Source organism: Salmo trutta, chromosome 21, assembly GCF_901001165.1.
Source record: "Salmo trutta chromosome 21, fSalTru1.1, whole genome shotgun sequence".
In the NCBI taxonomy this organism is placed as follows: domain Eukaryota; kingdom Metazoa; phylum Chordata; class Actinopteri; order Salmoniformes; family Salmonidae; genus Salmo; species Salmo trutta.
This window is the reverse complement of record NC_042977.1, coordinates 13,120,504-13,127,058: the sequence shown is the minus strand read 5'-3', so window position 1 is coordinate 13,127,058 and position 6,555 is coordinate 13,120,504.

The window sequence follows — 6,555 nt, the reverse complement described above, 5'->3', positions numbered from 1 at the left end:
AGTTGATGAAGAATGTAAGAAATGCAGTAAAAATTCTCAGGTTTATGGGACTCTGAGCATAAACAAATTGGGAGTCAGTCTGTGGGCGATATGCCAATTATAGAAGAACATGCATCTCCTCAAAATATATGTAAGACTCCTGTTCTTATTTTTCGTAAGAACCTTGTTGTCAATACTGAGACACCGACAGGTCTCCAGATCCAGACACAAAACCAATTGAAATATGACAATTCCAGTGCGCCCTCTCTCCATGAACAAAACTTTATTTTAGCTATGTGGAGGGGCAGGAAAAATCACCGCACTCTCACAGCGTCAGTTCTATCTGGCTTCACAAGGCTTTTGAAAGGCAGAGCAGCGTGGTGAATACATAGCCTCCAGTGCTTGTGTATTGTATTGTATTTCTGTCGTGTGCGGGAGAATAGACACAAGAGCGGCAAAGGCTGAACATTGGATACATTTTTTGTCCTAAGTGTGTCTGATATCTACTCAACAAAGATCGATGGGATAGCCTACAAAATTTGGAGCTTCGGTAATAGTTGCAAAGTCACCACGTAATGACACGGAGCATGGAGTTGAAATGTTGCAAATGCGTTTATCCTCAGTTGCCGAGAAGTAGATTTTGACGCGCGCAGGGTCTCATCAATAGTCTTTGAACCTAAGGTATACGTCTGAAAAATAACAGGTACCAAAGACAAGAACGGCATCGAGTTCCAAGGTCTGAATGAGACACTATAGACAACATTTCTGTAACAAGGACATAGCCGGAATGAAGTTCTATCCCAAAAATCGAACGTGTATCTTGGAAGTGTTATGTTTTTAAATTGTATTGTGGAATAGCCTAAAGGTTATGAGCGTTCCTGGCGCGTTGTTTACGCATTTCTCAAATCAATGTTTGGAGGCAAGACTGAGCAAGTCCTAAAGGTAAGGGTGAACTTAATATACACGTTATATTGCTTTGTATGTTTAAAAATGGTTTATAGATGCCAATAACAATGCATGATACATAAGACGCTGAGTCTGTAACTTATCATACATGAACCCTCTCTCTCTCTCACACGCACAAACAGCAAATAAAGTGTGTTCATGTAATAACGTTTGTTTGAATTGATAACGCCTTGTTTGACATTTCTACAGATGTGCCCAACATTAAATAATTAACGGAATGTTCCCACGAGATTTGTTAAGTTAGCCAAAATGTACTTGCAGTGCCTTTAATTTCAAATGTCCCTTTTGTAGGGACAGCGTGCAGCATACATATTTTGGTAATGTGCGTATTTATGTGTACTATTCAACTTTTTATGAAATTAAAATTATATTTATACACATTCTGGTCCTATGCAGGGTGAAACTGAAAGGATTTGGTAGAGAGAAGAAGAGAAAGGCTTGGCCACATAGAGGGAGGCGCCTTTCGCGCTCTCCTGAAACCAAAGCCTTTGAATTGTTTTTTTTTTGTTCACTTCGGGCAAAGAGGAGATAACCTGAAAAATTGGACGCTTGAGAATTATGTGCATTTAAAGGACATCATTGTGTGGATTTTCACCGCCAAGACATGCTCCACAGCCGAACAGGAGCACGCTGGGGAAAAGGGTCTGACCTCTCCGGCGTGCGCTCAGACTGGACTAATACGCATGGGATAGTCGGTAACGCATACTTTTCATTTGAATTCTACAAAAAATATATATATTTGTTAGAGTAGGAAATAATGAATTTAGACTACATGAGGTATTTAATTCATTTAAAACCGTTATTTTTGATAAATGGATTCAATTCCTATTCGTTTACTTGCGCGTCATGGTACATTGCTGCTATGAAAGCCACATTCCTTACCTGTCATTAGTCATTACCCTTCTCTTAGTGTTTGCTATGCCAACAATTAAATGGCTGGTTTGATGTCAAAGGCTTTCTATTCACATCAGCTGCTTTTGTCATGTTAAACTCTCTTTGATCACACCTGCCACCTGTTCTGGCTTGACTTGTTGAGTCACCAGATTTTTTTATGCAGACCTATTGGGAGTGTTTTTGTCATAAATGTTTATCTGTTATGCCACACAAACTAATTGTTCCTCTGTAAACTGATTGAACACTATCGTTATATTAATAATACAGCCTTTCTAACTTTTCTGATTGAAATCAGTCCTAGAAAGCATATTCTGTGTGTAAACTGAACCTGCCCAATGTAGACTGGCCACAATATAGGTTATCCTTGACCTGTTCTTGTGCCAATTCCCTGGTAGTCTCTTACTCTGAGGAAACAGCGGCAGCTAGGAAGTCTTAGTGTGTGACCCTCTCCAAGGGTGGGCTGCAATCTGAATATCAAAGCATTGTTCACACACGTGCTAATGTTCAGCGTGTACCCCCCTCAAAGCATGCATACATCTTCACTCATACAGGCGTATCCATTTCCCCTGATTTTCATTGCCTCCAAGGTGCTAGAGACATGTTTGGTCATTTAGCAGACACTCTTATCCAGAGCGACTTACAGAAGCAATTAGGATTAAGTGCCTTTCTCAAGGCCACATCGCCAGATTTTTCACATGGTCAGACCAGGGATTCGATCCAGTGACCTTTCAGTTACTGGCCCAATGCTCTAACCGCTAACCACATTTTCTTGTGTTACAGCCTGTATTTAAAATGTATTACATTTATATTTTTTGGGGTCACTGGCCTACACACAATATCCCATAATGTCAAAGTGGAATTATGTTTTTCATTTTTTTTAAACAAATTAATTAACAATTAAAAGCTGAAATATCTTGAGTATTCAACCCTTTTGTTATGGCAAGCCTAAATAAGTTCAGTAGTAAAAATGTCCTTAACAAGTCCCATAATAAGTTGCATGGACTCAATCTGTGTGCAATAATAGTGTGTAACATGATTTTTGAATGACTTCCTCATCTCTGTACTCCACTCACACTATTATCTGTGAGGTCCGTCAGTCAAGCAGTGAATTTCAAACACAGATTCAACCACAAAGACCAGGGAGGTTTTCCAATGCCTCGCAAAGAAGGGTTGGTAGATGGGTAGAAAAAAAACTGACATTGAATATCCCTTTGAGCATGGTGAAGTTATTAATTACACCCAGTCACTACAAAGATACAGGCGTCCTTCCTCAATTGCCGGATAGGAAGGAAACCGCTCAGGGGTTGACTTTAAAGCAATTAGAGTTTAATGGCTGTGATTGGAGAAAACGGAGGATGGATCAACAACATCGTAGTTACTCCACAATACTAATCCAATGAACACATTACTGAGTACCACTCTCCATATTTTCAAGCATAGTGGTGGCTGTGTCATACTATGGGTATGCTTGTAATCGTTAAGGACTGGGGAGTTTTTCAGGATAAAAAGAAACTGAATGGAGCTAAGCACAGGCAAAATCCTAGAGGAAAACTTGCTTCAGTCTGCTTTTCACCAGACACAGGGAAATTAATTCACCTTTCAGCATGACAATAACCTAAAACACATGGCCAAATCTATACCGCAGTTGCTTACCAAGAAGACTTCCATTCAGCCACAAGAGCATTAGTGAGGTTGGGCAATGACGTTGGGCGATTAGGCGAGGCTCTCAGTTGGCATTCCAATTCATCCCAAAGGTGATCGATGGGGTTGAGGTCAGGGCTTTGTGGAAGCCAGTCAAGTTCTTCCACACCGATCTCAACCAAACCATTTCTGTATGGACCTCGTTTTGTGCACGGGGGCATTGTCATGCTCATTGGCAAAAATCTGATATCAACTTTGGAGGGGACAATTACATGAAATTTTCTCAAGAGCAATTCCTGAGGGGGACACCAAAAGTAGTGCTGTAACACATAGCCTACATTGTAATATGGTAAATGTATATTGAGGAACCAAAGAAATAAGGTGTTTGCCGTACTCCTAACTACCAGTACCCAAAACTACACAACTAATCACAACAGCAATACCATTGCCTTTAACAAATCTTAGTTCAGTCACCAGTTTAAGTTGAGAGTGGGGGTATCCATGGCATTTTCCAATTATGTTCCTATTTTACAAGTCCAAAAAATTGAGAACCTTTCATAATGTTGCCAAACAAAGACTCAACAAACTTACCTGAGACTCCCTGTCTCTGCCAGTCTGTCCCTGCATATCTGTCCCCAACTCTGCTGTCTGTGTGCCATCTGTTGCCTGCTCTGCCTAATGACATCATTGTGAAACATTTCCATTAGAATTTCATTTTTTTCTTATGAACATTTTATCAACTAGTCTTTGAGATATTAGGCTACTAGGGTTCTTACTATGCGTTTTGGTGTATTGAAAAATACTCTGATGTCCGTCTTTTATTTTTCTGCCATTTTTCTACCTGGCTGGCTGGCTGGCTACACACAGTGTGTAGGTTATTTACAGTAGGAGATGGGCTTCTATCATCTTCAATCATTCTATTTGGGCTTCGATCTAAAAGGTAGCTAGCAAATGTGAAACGGATTAAAATGACAAGAGTTGACAGCTGTATGAGTTCACCATTTACACAACATATGCTGCAACCTTTTGTAATTTTAATAGTTTGTTTCATATTGGCTGGCTTCCAACAATAGCTGAATTTGCAAAGCTAGCGAGCACCAATTCAGTTTCAGTGGTGTTTGCTATAATCTTTGCTACCCGGGTTAAATAAAGGTGAAATAAAATAAATAAATAAAAGTTCACTTGCGACAATTTAGCTTTTGCAACGAGACCATTAAATATATTTAAGACAATGGTAGAAGAGAGTGTAGTTCTGTTCAGTTTGGATTTCAGTTTATTGCTAACCTTATCACAGGGACTTTGAAGCACTAACTTACATCATCTGCATGCTGATTCCATCTTTGACGAGGCCACATAAATGGAATAGGTACTAGCTAGCTTAATAGTTAATATTTGCGCGCTAGCTCTGCATATTCAGCTAGTGTGTGTGCGCGATTCACTGGATTAACCTCACGTCAGTTACGTAGCAAGCTAAGGAACTGGCAGTGGATCAAACCATTGTGAAGCAAAGGGTGGGGGGGTTGCAATCTTTTGAAACTTAAAAACACGCTATTAAGTGTCTATAATCAGCACAATTGCTTTCATTGCGTATTATTAATATCATTTAAATTACATAGTTATTTCCGCCCCTGGTCATGGACACACCTACCTCCTTCCAGGGTTTTTCTTTATTTTTACTATTTTCTACATTGTAGAATAATAGTAAAGACATCAGAACTATGAAATAACACACATGGAATCATGTAGTAACCAAAATATTGTTAAACAAATCAAAATATATTTTAGATTTTAGTTTCTTCAAAGTAGCCACCCTTTGCCTTGATGACAGCTTTGCACTCTCTTGGCATTCTCTCAACCAGCTTCACCTGGAATGCTTTTCTAACAGGCTTGAAGGAGTTCCCACATGTGCTGAGCACTTGTTGGCTGCTTTTCCTTCACTCTGCGGTCCAACTCATCCCAATTGGGTTGAGGTCAGGGGATTGTTGAGGCAAGGTCATCTGATGCAGCACTCCATCACTCTCCTTCTTGGTCAAATAGCCCTTACACAACCTGGAGGTGTGTTGGGTCATTGTCCTGTTGAAAAACAAATGATAGTCCCACTAAGCGCAAACCAGATGCGATGGCGTATCACTGCAGAATGCTGTGTAGCCATGATGGTTAAGTGTGCCTTGAATTCTAAATAAATCAGAACGTGTCACCAGCAAAGCACCATCACACCTCCTCCATGCTTCACGGTGGGAACTCCACATGCAGAGATCATCCGTTCACATACTCTGCGTCTCACAAAGACCAAAAAACAAAAATCTCAAATTATAGTCGCATTAAGCACAAACCAGATGGGATGGCGTGTTGTTGCCTTCATGTCTTAAAGTAATGATGGACTTATTTGAGCTGTTCTTGCCATAATATGGACTTGGTCTTTTACCAAATATGGCTATCTTCTGTATACCACCCCTACCATGTCACAACACAATTGATTGGCTCAAATGCATTAAGAAGGAAATAATTTGTGGAATTGAACTTTTAACAAGGCACACCTGTTAATTGAAATGCATTCCAGGTGACTACCTCATGAAGCTGGTTGAGAGAATGCCAAGAGTGTTCAAAGCTGTCATCAAGGCAAAGGGTGGCTACTTTGAAGAATCTCAAATATATAATCTATTCTGATTTGCTTAACACTTTTTTTGGTTACTACATGATTCCATATGTGTTATTTCATAGTTGTGATGTCTACAATGTAGAAAATAGTAAAAATAAAGAAAACCCCTGGAATGAGTAGGTGTCCAAACTTTTGACTGGTATTGTTGTAAATGTATTTCTTCAATTCTATTTATGATATGTGATACTACCTTTTTAATGGCACCACCTTAACTCATTGCTAAGCGGTCACTAACGTTCTCATGGCCTGTGTCTCTCACTCCTTCAGTCCAAGGCGTCAGACATGCGCTTCGACGGGATCTCCACGGAGAAGGAGGTGAAGCAGGGCTCCAAAAGACAGCGAGTCATCAACTCCCGTTACAGAGAGAACTATATCGAGCCTCTCATCTACAGAGCTATCATGGAATAACCCTCCTC